The following is a 15,073-nucleotide window of genomic DNA, read 5'->3' as shown; positions in this document are numbered from 1 at the left end:
GAGGTTCGACCTGAAGTGATGCTGTGACCTTGAAATTTAATAGTTGCGTACACCCTACCATATGTAGGTTTTGAGACAACTTTTAGGGTGTCAATATACAAGTATTTACAGACTCACAGCTGGGTATCTGAATTCCGAGGTGAACTTACTATAATGACTGGACTACTGTGCGTATTTCGAAAGTTAATCACCGGCCGTGAGTATTAATCTTTTTTCTGTCGAGTAAATGTCGATATGTACGATTTCCCCTGGCAACTGCAGATTGGGAGTGTTTTGTACCTGTGGTTTTGGAGTTGTCTGTCATATTTATGCTCGCTGTTGTCTAACTAGTTTTTGGATTTTCGAATTCACGCTTGGATAGTAAATTCTGTATTAGGGATTGTGTAAATCGAATTTTGATATTTGCAAAGTGAAGTGGATATATTTCCTGTATTTTTTCCTTTAAAATTTCCGTGATGTATAGTCCGTTGAGTAAGGTTGGGTCAAGGTGTCGTTTGAATATGTCTATAATGTCCTGTGTTGAATATTCTCATTTGGTAATTTTATGTCTGTGAAAACTTGGAAATGGTATTTCGAACGTATATTTATCTTCGACACCGAATAGGATGAGTAGCAGGTTTTGAAGGCATTTATTAGTGCTTCTGTGGCTGGGATGAGCCGACGTGCGGAACTTTCATCGCTATGGTCAGTAATCGTTAGAGCATTAACGTCAGTCTGTGACGTCATCTTTCAATTTTTCCGTTATAGTTTTTATTACGCAATGCATTGGTTAAGGATTGTTCCAGAATTTCTTCGAGAGCATAACTAGATGCATCGATAGTAAGGTAGTCTTGATTAAAATCAGGATATACTAGTATTACTTCTTTCGAATCGAGTAAGGCTTTTATTTTGTTGAAGTCTTCTAGCGGTGCATTATAGAGTAGTATCTGCTTTTTACTGGATGCATTTTTATACTCTCGCAACATGTTGCTACAGAGTATAATAGTTTTGTTTACCTAACGGTTGTTTATATCACCTAAAACTAATCGAGTTAGATATAGGGTTATGTTTTTATAAATGATCAAGATGAAGAGACGAGTTGAAATCCGGGTGACTGTCCGTCCGTGCAAGCTGTAACTTGAGTAAAAATTGAGATATCTTCATGAAGCTTGGTACACATGTTTCTTGGTACAGTAAGACGGTTGGTATTGCAGATGGGCGTAATCGGACCACTGCCACGCCCACAAAACGCCATTAATCAAAAACAAATAAATTGTCATAACTAAGCTCCGCAATAAGATACAAGACTGTTACACGAGATCACATTAGGGAGGGGCATCTGCAGTTAAAATTTTTTTATTAAGTGGGCGTGGTCCCGCCCCTAATAGGTTTAATGTGCATATCTCTTAAACCACTAAAGCTATAATAACAAAATTCACTGGAAGCAAATGTTTTTAGAACTTCTACCTACGGTGTGAAAATGGGTGAAATCGAGCGAGAACCCCGCCCACTCTCCATGTAACGGTACTGTTAAAAACTACTAAAAGCGCGATAAATCAAGCACTAAACACGGCAGAGACATTAAATTTTATCTCAGGGATGGTATGAGATGACTTTATAGGAACCGCGTTTAAAATTAGACAGCGGGCGTGACACCGCTCACTTTTAGGTGAAAACCCATATCTTGGGATCTGCTTAACCGATTTCAACCAAATTTGGTACATGACATTATTTATATATTTCTATGTTATGGTGCGAAAATGGGCGAAATTGGACTACAACCACGCCTATTTTCCATATGACACCATTTTAAAGTCCACTTGATTCTTTCACTTTCCACTATGCAAATCAAGCAACAATGAGTATATAAGCGTAAAATACGTTTGCGTGAATAATACGTTTAAAGTATGCCACCTTGTGACCAAAAATGCTCTAAATCGAACCAAAACTGTTCAAGCCCTTAGGTACTGAATATGTGGACCCCAGTACCTATAGTTGACTCTTTACCGTAAATATCGGCCATTGCGTAAGATATATAATTGAAATTCATATAATAGAATAAATAAATGAAACTATCGATAATAGTATGTCTTTGTTTCAAAAATGGGTTTAATCGGATCAATAGTTCTTGTAGCCCTCATATATCTAATGTAAATATTTTTGAGCTTTCGCGTGACTTTATACCGCATATGTGAGTTATCTCAATGAAAATGAGAGAGCGTATGTTTTAACAAGATCAAATCGGGAGAAAATTTTCCTTAGCCCCCATGTAACTAATATCAGGATTTTCGAACATTCGTCTGACTTTACTCCATTTGATTGGTAATGGTATGTGAGGTACCTTAATGAAACAGTGGGAGCATTTTATTACCCTGTGACATGTTAGTAGTATGTGGTATTGGAAAAAATTAATAAAATCGGGTTAATACTACCCTCAAATTCCATATACTACTTATAATGCTTTTCGTTATTCTAATCAGTTTTATGCCGAATATGTCGGTAAGTGAGTATTAATATTTTTTTTTATATATAAAATTGCTTCAAAATATGTTCTCTATGGTCGAGTATAGCTGAGCAATGTCAAAATTAATATAATATATTTCTGTATCCCCAATATATATATGATTTCCGTCTTTCCACCTGACTTTACACCGTTCCGGTTGATCAACGTGATATTTTAACGAAATTAGGTGGAAAAGATTTCTTAAAAATTATGTGGTTTGACGCTAAAATAGAATGAAATTAGTATATACTAAGTCTAAACCTCACACCTTCATATAATGAATTCCGATTCTCTGGTTGACGTTTGCCACCTAAGCTTATAATATAAAATTTAGCCACTTTGGTGGAGTTAATATCACTTTCATACTTATGTATATCTCACTTCAAGCAATAAAACTGAGACTAAGTTTATGGCCTTTAATTAAGTCAAGAATATACCAAATTTGATTGTAATTTAATCACGATATCATTTAATAATGGATGTTTAATTCAACATTTTTTAATATACGGTTTAGAGGAATTTTCTGGTCTTTGATTTTCCCGGTTCACATGTACTACTTATGGTATAATTTTTTCGTCAATTAGATAATTTAATGGACAGTTTTTCTTAAAAATAAACCTTATAACCCTAATATACTGATTTCCGCTCCTCTGGTACAACAGCAACCTCATATACCCCACATATTAAATCTAACTCCTTTGGTTCAGTTTATATCACATATACCATGTTTGAGTTAAATAGCTTCTTTTTATAAAAGTTAACATTTCGGAGAAAAAAATCGTATTGACACAAAATAAATCTATGATCAATAGCATAAGTTAATAAGATACCAAATAATAATCGAGTAATGAATGTTGAATTCTTTCGTAACATTTTTATACTTTCGCAACATGTTGCAACATAGTATAGTTTTGTTCACCAAAGAGTTGTTTGCATCACCTAAAGTGATAGATATAGATATACATATATTTCTTCTAATATTTGGTGATAATCAGTGGTTAGGTATATTTTCTCAGCCATCATGTTGAACTTATTATAAAATATACCAGACAACAATGCTAAAAAAATTTCTTAGAGTGCTGGACTTTGTATAGAGCAAAAAAATCTTTCTTGAAAAAATTGCATGAAATAAATATTAGTAATGTGGTATCAATTTAGATTATAGATAAACTGCGACCCCATCGGTTTACATGCTACTGTCTATTATTTCAGATTTGCGACACATTTTAATATGAAGGTCATGAGGTGAACTGTAAAGTCAAGAAAATTACATTTTTACCTAGCGCCGTTGGCAGCTTATTAAAGGTTTAGATATTAAGAGAGAAAGAAGAAAATCTACATATCTGCTCTACATATGTGTATACCATACTTAATTAAATGTAAGTTATTGTTAATTTATCCTTTATGGTTAGACCCTTCAAAATAGGTACCATAGATCTCCCTGTTTTAGAAAGCGTTTAATAAAAGTAATTTACGGAGGGGTTTTCCGAGAACTTAATTTCAATACAATGAAATAAACTACTAATTTCTAAAATATAAATATATCTAAATATTATGTATTATTATGTTAGTGAATAGCTAAGTAATATATAGGTATACAAAAGTACGTAAGCTGTACCAACATGTTGCAAGAGTATAATAAATATCAGTACACTGTGTTTGTAGTTTCAGTTTCACTAAATGTCTTTACTAGCAAAGTGCTTTATTCAAACTAATTTTAGTGAGTTAGTTATATAGTGTTTAAAGTATTATTATATACAGTGACGAGCAAAACCGTATTATATACAGGCGAGGAAACACATATACATATTTGCACCAGTATACCATAGTACCTATACACGGAACAGGAAAGGAGACTTACAAGGAATTACAGTGGAAGAGAGCAGCACCTAGGATCCAACTTTTAACAGGCGGACAGACTGAATTATATAAGTATTATCTATAAGTATTTTATATATTAATCCATTTATTATTAATTAATTATGCCTAGATTAAGTAGAAAATCTATATAACTAAGTCGTCTTCAGAATAGAAGACTTATGAGAGTTCTTCGTGCAAACTCTTTATACAGAGATAGTGAGCAGTCACAAAATACTGTAAGCCACGCTAATCGTAGATTAGATTCCGATGTACGTCTATCCGAACAAATTATCAATACAAATCAACATAGAACCAGGCGGGAAAATCTCGAGGTAAGGTCTTTTGAACAAAATTTAAATAATGTTCAACATAGAACAAGGCAGCAAGATCCGCGAATTTGCTCTGAAGAGCAAATAAGAGATACTCGAGGTCATAGGTCTCGGCGTGAAGACCCCGAGGTTCGATCTGTTGAGCAAGTTGCAAATACTTTTCCACATAGAACAAGGCGGCAAGATCCCCAAATTCGCTCTGAAGAGCAAATAAGAAATACTCGAGGTCATAGATCTCGGCGTGAAGACCCCGAGGTTCGATCTGTTGAGCAAGTTGCAAATACTGTTCAACATAGAACAAGGCGGCAAGATCCACAAATTCGCTCTGAATAGCAAATAAGAAATACTCGCGGTCATAGATCTCGTCGCGCAAATCCTGAGGTACGTTATGATGAACAAAGTAGGAACACTAGGGATCATAGAGAACTTCGCGCAAGAAATCCTGAGTATAGGAATTTAGAGCGCATTCGTGATCAAATGCAAAGGAAACATGCAAGAAGAAATCCTGAAATAAGGAGAGAGGAGCGTGATAAAAAAACACAACGTCGACAGCTTAGAAGGAGGGGTATGAGGAAAGAAATTTTGCATCAGAGACGTCTTAGACAAGGTCAAGTTCGCCTTCGTAGAGATAGCCCACTCAATAGACAAATTGAAAACCAAAGGCAGTCCCAACCAATCCGATTAATGGGAGAAAATAATGTTATAGAAACTGATAATAGTGGCAATTTAACAGATTTCAAAAACATTTATTTCCAAAATATGAATGGGCCCTACTGAAATATGTATTTGTTGCAGCGGCTTATGGTTTTCACACCAAGTTCGCAAATTAAATTTCAAAACTATTGCGCAAGGTCACCCGAATACCGCATCCGCCTTCTTTTTATTGCAAAAATTTCCTTCAGAAGATGGAAATTACAATTTTTGTGCTACTTGCAAAAATGCGATTGTTAAAAAGAACGTTCCAAAAATATGTTAAGCTAACGGTCTAGACTTTCCTGAAATACCGGATTGTTTGAAAGGTTTAACCCCAATTGAAAAACGTCTCATAATGCCTATATTGCCTTTTATGACAATCCGTCCGTTAGGATATCAAGGTCAGAGTTTGCTCAAAGGTGCTGTTGTTAATATACCAATTTCTGCTAACAATATTGTGACATCTCTACCAAGGTCCTTTGATGAGGCTCATGTTATCCAAATTCACTTAAGAAGGCGTTTGGTATACAATCATGATTACATGATCGATACCATACGCCCCGCAAAGATTATGGAAGCTTTGCAGTTCTTAGTGAATACCCCTCTGTATCGTGAGCACAATATACATATTAATGAAAACTGGATTTCAGAATTTAATAACCAAGAAGAAGTTCCGTTTGTTGCATCTGCAGAGGATTCCCGATTGGTACAATCTTTTCATTCGGCACAAACTTCTCATGATAATCCCTCAGGTAATAATATTCCCACGGGTCTTTTACCTTCAGTGCTGAATTCTGAAATTCGCCGTTTTGACAGAAGAGCGTGTATCATTCCAAAGTTGTTCTATGATTACAAAAAATTAGAACTGCTACAAATTAGGAATAGTACATCCATTTGCCTTAGAAAGTTTTCAGGTCGCAACCGAGTTACGACCCGAAATCTATTAAACGAAAACTTTGTTCAAAACTTGATTCAACACGATGATGGCTACAAGGTTTTGAAGCTGAGAAGAAAAAGGCAATCGCTATGATTCGCCAATTTGGGCTTCCAACCTTCTATATCACTATATCGGCTGCAGAATCTCAGTGGGTTGAGCTTTTGGTCATCCTCTCTAAACCTGTTGATTCTAAAGATATTTCGGAAGAGGAAGTCAACAGTTTAACAACCCAAGATAGATATCGCTTAATTCGGTCAGACGCGGTTACTTGTGCTAGATATTTTGAATACCGCTATCGACAAATTCTTAAGCTTTTTAAAGATAACGCCGGCATTTTTGGAGAGCATTTTGTTACAAATTTCTACTGGGGAGTGGAGTTTCAACAGAGAGGTTCCCCGCATGTAAACGGCATGTATTGACTTAATAATGCTCCGAGGATCAACCTTCAAGATCCTCAGACATTCCCTGATATCATTAGTTTTATTGACAATTATATTTCTACCGATGGTTCGATCAGCCACTTTAAATTAAATTAAAATTATTTGATTTATCAAAAGCATAACCACAGTCGGTCTTGTACTAGGGAAATATGAGGACAACAGTTTTGTCGTTTTGGTATACCATATCCACCAATGCCTTCAACGGAAATACTGTTACCGTTTACAGAAACAAGTCAAAATTAAGAAAGATACAAGGAAAACGTTTTCAAAATTCAAAACGTTTTAAATTCAAATATGATACAGAAGACATTACTCATGTAAACGATTTTGAACACTTACTGTCTGATAGTAGAATAAATATGTCTTTTGATGACTATTTGTTAGCCCTTAGGTCAAGTTTAATAAAACCCAAAATTTTTTTTAAAAGAAAATTACAGGATCGTTTTATAAACGCTTATAATCCTCTGATTTTGGAACTCCATAGAACAAATATGGATATCCAATATATACTGGATGCATATGCTTGCTGTTCATATATAACTAATTACATTAACAAGTCTAAAAGGGGAAGGCTCTTAAATGAAGCTATATCAGAGGTAAATGCTGGAAATTATACTATTAAGCAAAAACTTAAACATATAGGTCACAAATTTATATCAGGCACAAAAATATCTGCACAAGAAGCAGTATATTGCTGCATTGGGCTCCATCTTTCGGAAGCAAGTAATGCAGAAATATTTATAAATACCTCTCGACGTGAGGAACGTGTTCGAATGGTAAAACCTAGAGCGGAACTTCAGAACCTTCCTTCAGGTTCGACTGAAATAATCGTAGCCGGTATTTTAGACCGTTATGTTCAAAGATCCAATCAGTTAGAAACTCTTTGTTTAGCTGATTTTGCATCTAAGTATAAATATTTAAATCTAGTAGCAGAGCACAAGACAGTGGTCATGAAGAAGAAGAGAGGGAAAACGATAATTTACCAGAAAGCGGGGTTGTCATGCCTCTTAAAGACGGCAGCAGTTTTGTTGAGAAACGTACCAAACCTTGTATTATTCGATATAGAAAGTTTAAATGGTAATGGTATGCTTTACTATCCACGGCGGAATGAACAGCAAGATATCATTGTTAACGATAATGAGCAGACTTGCATAACACATCGTATTATAATAGAGGAAAATCAAAGAAAAAATGATGTTTTTGAGCAAAGGGAACTTGAAAAGGTTCTAGAAAGTCTTTATAATGAAATAGACTTAAAAGAAAGTGCTCAAAATGAACTACCTATTGTGGAAAATGAGTTCAGAGTGTTGACACTTCCAGAAATTAACCCAATTATAAATTTGCTGGAGTTGCATGGTGAAGATTCAACAGATATTGGCACTGAATGTGAATGCAATGTTAGAGTTATTAAATTACCCCCTTTAATTCCAGTAGAAAAATTATTTTCTAAAAAATATGAATCCACATATTTTTCGTTTAATTCAAATTTTAAACATGTTAAATATAATGTTAAACATGTGTAAAATATACATAGATTTTAAATCGCGTTCAGGAAGAAGATGGTGGATACGACCCGTGAATTTAACAAGAAAGGAATTAGGATTTCATGATACTTGTTTTAAACCGCTGAAATCAATGAATAAAGAGCACTTTTTCCAAGCAACAAGGATGAGTGTTCACAAATTTAATCCTCTTCTTTATTTGTTAAAAGACAAGCTCCATCGGTGTTCGAGAAGAGAACCGATAAATGAAGAAACACGTTTGGGAATTACATTGATGTAATTAATATTTATAATTTATATTAGCATTGTAAATAACAGTTATATTTAGGTACTTATCTCAAGGATGCTGTCTTAAATTTCTGGCATGGTCTCACAAAATTGGACTTTCAACGGTGAGGAAAATTATTTACGAAACCTGCGATGCAATTTGGAATGAATTACACACAGTTTATGTTGCTCAACCAAACCAATCCGAATGGAGAAACATTTCTGTAAGATGGGCTTTACATTTTTGATAAATAATAAAAATTGATTCCATAAAAGAATTTTTTTTTTTATTCGTAGATTTTATATAAAAACCGGAATGCCGCACTGCCTAGGTGCTATTGATGGCAAACATATTAACATAGTTTGCCCGAGACGTAGTGGTTCACTTTTTTATAATTACAAAAAAACATTCAGCATTGTTCTAATGGCAGCTTGTGACTCCGACTATACATTTACTTTTGTTGATGTTGGGGCAGTAGGAAGTCAAAGCAAAAGTGCTTTTTGGGAAAATGATATTAAGAAGAAACATCGTATTGCCTCCTCATGATCACCTTCCGTGTAATTAAATAATCTGAATTTTGGAAATAACTTAATTTTTTATGATTACAAATACTTTCCATATTTAGGTACAAATAAAGACTTCCAGTATTTCTTTGTGGGGGACAATGCTTTTCCATATCCATATCCTGGCCGCAACTTGTCGCCTCTGAAGCAACACTACAACAAAAAGCTATCTTCCGCCAGAGTTTACATCGAAAATGCGTTTGGTATATTAGCGAATAGGTGGAGAATATTACATAGCAATATACATGCAGCACCAAAAAATATTGACAAAATAGTGTTAGCAACAGTTGTGCTACATAATTATCTCATGCTAGACAGGAGCTCGGGATATTTTACTGAAGAGTTGGTGGACCATTCGGAAAATGGTGCTTTCGTTCCTGGAATTTGGAGGCAAACAACTTTGCAAAGTCCAACTTTTCGAATTTCGCAAGCCAACCGTTCAACGGCGGAAGCGTTTGCATCGCCATTAAGCCAGTATTTTCTGAAATTTTATTAATTTTTCAATAAATTTCTTTTTCATTCTATAAAATTCATATAAAATAACAAAAAGCGTTCTTATTTAAAAATAACAATTGCACTATAGTGTAACAAAAAAACAATTCATAAGAAATATGTACATGTACAAGTAATGAGTAAAAATTCAAATTAAATACTAAGCTGACTAACGCATTGATATAAAAAATTAAAAAATAATACATAAAAAAATTATTTCAGATAAACACATGAAATATCTAGTTTCCTAATTCACTATACACTAAGGCTACTACTTTCGCCTCAATTTGTCGTACGCGTTGAGGGGTTAGGTTAGCCTCACTTATGTTCCTCGCCAAGCTTTTAAATAACAGTGACGTTGCTGCAAATTCTTTTACAGTAACCACGCACTCCTTCATCATGTCAGTGAACACATCGTTAACGTCATCCCTTGCTGCCTTCCTTTTTCTTTGTTTTGACGCATTTGGAGTAGTGTAATAACCTTCTGGAGGAGGACTTGTCCTTATACTTGCTGAAGTAGAACACTCTATTTCTTCCATAATTGCGTCAAAAGGCACGTTGCCGGTGGTTCTATTAAGTGGAAAAGATTGAATTATAAGAATACAAATATGACAAATGTAATATTTACTCTCGAGAATCACTGTAGCCGTCCAAAAAACTCAATGTGTTCATATATTTCCATGTTTTGCATGGAATCGGAGCTCCACTGCCGGAAGCCAGTCGCTGCGCACGTTTACGTTTTTAGTACGTGTCACGTAGTCCTTTCCATCGTTTCCTACAATTTTCTTCAGCAAATATTTATAATACTTTAGAATAAAGTTTATAATATAACAGGCTTTTTTTTGACTCACCTGGCAAATTTACTATTTTCGCTACTTCTTCCCAAATTTGGGCTTTTTTAAATACATTTTTATAATCCGGTGAGGATAAATTGTAAATGCACTCATATTTGCGGATCTCCTCTATTAGTTTTTCGTTTAAATGCATTTCAGCCACCTAGTGCGTACTTCGCGTTTAAAAATATCACAATGTTTTGATTTTGAAATTGAAATAAAACCAAACAGAAACAATCTTAATATTGCCAGCGCAGACATTTTCTTGCATTTGTTTTGAAAATTCTAAAGATTTTACTCAAAATAAACTTACTTTGATATGGCAATGCCGTTTTTGCCGCCGCGGTCGGCGATAAATTTAGAAATAGCTCTGAATCAAAAATCGTCATGGTGGGCGAAATTCGCCGCCGTCTCGTATTGTGTTAATCTTCGTATACAATCGTGTGTTCGAATCACCGACGGCATCGCCGAGTACGACGAATATTCGCCGCCGCCCGTATTGTGTTAATAGCATTATGAGTTCATTGGCGGCGGTGCAGGTATAGGAAAAAGTCGTTTGATATCTGCAATATATCAATCACTTAAGTTGAGAGTTGAGGCCACTTACCAATGACACAATTAATTCATTGTATTCCAGACTTGTCGATTTAAAAGTAATAATAATTGATTAAATATCGATTTTAAATGCTCGTATGTTTAGCACTGTTGATGCGAGATTAAAACAAATTTTCAAAACAGACAGCCCCTTCGGTGGTATACCGATCATCGTGTTTGGTGATTTGAAGCAACTCTGACCTGTTAGAGATAGGTGCATATTCTCTCCTAATCCCAATGATGCATATAGCACTTTAGTTGGTTCCCCTTTGTGGGAGTTATATAAATACTTTGAATTAACAGAAATAATGAGACAACGGACAGGCAGACAGGCCTTTGCAATTGCATTAAACCATATGGCATCTGGTACTATAACAAATGAGGACATATCACTCATAGAAACTCGAGTAGTTAATTTCGAAGAAGTTCCCGATGATTCTATACGTTTATTTTGGTCCAATTAAGAGAATGCCCTTAAGCTCAGACGAATCCCAACTAAGCTATCATTTCAACTGCGAAAGACTCAGTTAAAGGAATTGGTATAAGTGAAAATGAGAATATTTTGGAAAGAGTTAAACTTTTCAAAACTTCTGAAACGCTGGGACTGCCCTATGAATTGACACTAAAAACATCCGCCAAATATATGATTGCAGTGAATATAAACACTTGCGATGGCTGTTAATGGGGCAGCTGGACGACTGATGCATATTGATTTCCAATGTTCCATTCCAACAATTCTGTGGATTAAATTTTTGGAACCTTCTGTTGGTTTGATAGCACGATCAAAAAAGCCTCATCCTCTAGAAAGTGCTTGGACATCAATCTTATCAATATAAAAGAAATGAACAAATTTCAATTGAAAGAAATCAGTTTCCAGTTGTTCCGGCTGTGGGAATAACAATTCATAAAAGTCAGGGTGCCACATATAATAAAGTTGTAGTTCATACTCGACCCAGAATGCCTAGAGCTTCAGTATATGTTGCTTCGAGCTACTTCTGCAGAAGGTATATTCATCATAGGAAATTTTATTCCTCCTAACAAATTTTCTGAATCGGATCAGGTACTTAGCGAACTGAGGGAATTGAACACAAATAAAGCTTTGACAACAAGTTTCAATTTTATAATTTCCCGAACATCAGGACATCAAATTTTATTCCATAATGTTCAGAGTCTTCACGCTCACATTAATGATATAAAAAGCGACTGTTTGATGCTATCTTCAGATATTTTATGTTTTGGAGAAGCTTGGAGTTATCCTTGCGAAAGTTTTGATATACCAGGATTTACTCCAATTAATGAGCTGAGGATAGATAGCACGGAAACAACCAATAGAAATAAACGGGGCATTATAATACAAGTATATGTATATATATAGTATTGAATCAAAGGCTGTAAAGACAGTTTATTCAGGCCGCAAAATTTTAGAAGCGGTTTTGTTTAAATGTTTCAATATTAATATTCTGGTTCTATATAGAAATTCAGCTTTCTCTGTCAGACAATTAATTGTAGAACTTCAGGAAGTCCTTACTTCTGAGTTAGGCAATCAAAATGTGCCAATTGTTGGAGATTTTAACATTTGTTTAATGTCTACAGGGACTGCAATAAGAGATCTGCTCCAAGAAAAAAACTTTAGTTCCCTGCTTGGTCCAGAATATTCAACTTCACCTGCCGGTACACAAATTGATTGGGCATTTTCAAACATGGATCCTTCCCGTGTAAATGCAATTACTTTTGAGACAGTACACAGCTATCATGACAGTATTTGTGTCTCTATTTTCAACTAAAATTTTCAGACTTTTTGCAATAGTTCTTAGTTTTTTTTGTTCAAATGGAATAGCATTTTTGACAGTAGGTTTTAAGGCAATTTTAAGAAAAATATGTAAATAATCTAATTAAGAAAATATGTATAATTTGTTATTATATAAGACATTATTGTATAAATATATGATAGAAATTAAATAGTATAAGGAGAAAAGAAATATAATTTGGATATATGTGTAAGAATCTATATAAAAATTTATGTCTAATATTGTAAATGTCATATACAAATTAATGTAATAATATAATTTTTAGAGTTGTTAATATTTACTATTTTTAAGCTAAACATGTATAATAATATCGATAAAATATCGATAAAAAACGATTTTTTTTCATACTCCTCAATACAGTTGTAATTCATTCTATATAAAATAAATTATAAGCGTATACAACAAAACACAAGAACGATTGCTCTAATTACTAAAATATATAAAGAAATCTCAAACAAGTATATCATTTGACTATGTGAGAGTATAAAATGTTCGGCTGCATCCGAACTTAGCTCTTCCTTACTTTTTATACTCTTGCAACCTGTTGCTACAGAGTATAATAGTTTTGTTCACCTAACGGTTGTTTGTATCACCTAAAACTAATCGAGTTAGATTAGGGTATAAATGATCGAGATGAAGAGACGAGTTGAAATCCGGGTGACTGTCTGTCCGTCCGTCTGTCCGTCCGTCCGTGCAAGCTGTAACTTGAGTAAAAATTGAGATATCTTCATGAAGCTTGGTACACATGTTTCTTGGTACGGTAAGACGGTTGGTATTGCAGATGGGCGTAATCGGACCACTGCCACGCCCATAAAACGCCATTAATCAAAAACAAATAAATTGTCATAACTAAGCTCCGCAATAAGACACAAGACTGTTATTTGGTACACGGGATAACATAAGGGAGGGGCATCTGCAGTTACAATTTTTTTTTAAGTGGGCGTGGTCCCGCCCCTTATAGGTTTCAACGTGCATATCTCTTAAACCACTAAAGCTATAATAACAAAATTCACTGGAAGCAAATTTTTTTAGCACCTCTACCTACGGTGTGAAAATGGGTGAAATCGAGCGACAAGCCCGCCCACTCTCCGTGTAACGGAACAGTTAAAAACTACTAAAAGCGCGATAAATCAAGCACGGCAGAGGCATTAAATTTTATCTCAGGGATGGTATGAGATGACTTTATAGGAACCGCGTTTAAAATTAGACAGCGGGCGTGGCACCGCTCACTTTTAGGTGAAAACCCATATCTTGGGATCTGCTTAACCGATTTCAACCAAATTCGGTACATAATATTGTTCTCATATTTCTATATGATATTCTTTCCTATTTCTATATTATTTCCTATATATAACAGCATTTTAAATTCCATCTGATGTTTTCACTTTCCAGTATGCAAATAACAATGATTATATTGGCGTAAATCATCGCGTGAATAATACGTTAAAAGTATGCCTTTTTGTGACCAAAAATTGTCTAAATCGAATCAAAACTGTTCAAGCTCCTAGGTACTGAATATGTGGACCACAGTGCATATAGCTGACTTTTTACCGAAAATATCGGTCAACATAGAATAATGACAATCCAAGGTCAGAGTTTGCTCAAAGGTGCTGTTTTTAATATACCAATTTCTGTTAACAATATTGTGACATCTTGTCCTTTAATGAGGCTCATGTGATACAAATTTACTTAAGAAGGCATTTGGATTACAATCATGATTACTTGATCGATACCATACGCCCCGCAAAGATTATGGAAGCTGTGCAATTCTTAGTGAATACCCCTCTGTATCGTAAGCACAATATACATATTAATGAGAACTGGATTTCAGAATTTAATAACCAAGAAGAAGTTCCGTTTGTTGCATCTGCAGAGGATTCCGGATTGGTTCAATCTTTTCGTGCGGCACAAACTTCTCATGATAATACCTCAGGTAATAATATTCCCGTGGGTGTTTTGCCTTTCGAGCTAAACCCAGGGGGTCAAGAAACTATTTTGGACAATATTCCTGTAAAAAACTTGGACTATAACCGTTTATTCATAACGCCAGGTGAAGGACAAAGACCAATTGACATAATTAAAGATAATAATTCAGAAGAGTTGTCATTTGGAACAATATACTTTGGGCAGAAGCGTACATGCTCTAAAACATATAGAAAAAAAATACGTTCTGAAATTTGCCGTTTGGACAGAAAAGCGTGTATCATTCCAAAGTTGTTCTATGATTACAAAAAATTAGAACTGCTATACTTTAAGAAAAGTACATCCATTT

The 15,073-nt window shown here is 34.7% G+C and overlaps 1 long non-coding RNA gene and 1 pseudogene across 1 annotated transcript in view; both read left to right on the top strand.

Moving 5' to 3' along the window:
* The window catches only part of LOC138858253 (uncharacterized), a 497,314-nt gene that overhangs the window by 137,167 nt on the left and 345,074 nt on the right, over positions 1-15,073 (top strand). The window lies entirely within an intron of this gene.
* On the top strand, positions 7,827-9,570 carry LOC138858265 (uncharacterized; annotated as a pseudogene).

This window comes from Bactrocera oleae, chromosome Y, assembly GCF_042242935.1.
Source record: "Bactrocera oleae isolate idBacOlea1 chromosome Y, idBacOlea1, whole genome shotgun sequence".
NCBI classification, from domain to species: domain Eukaryota; kingdom Metazoa; phylum Arthropoda; class Insecta; order Diptera; family Tephritidae; genus Bactrocera; species Bactrocera oleae.
The sequence above is the reverse complement of the archived record's forward strand: the minus strand, read 5'-3'. Positions and strand labels throughout refer to the sequence as shown.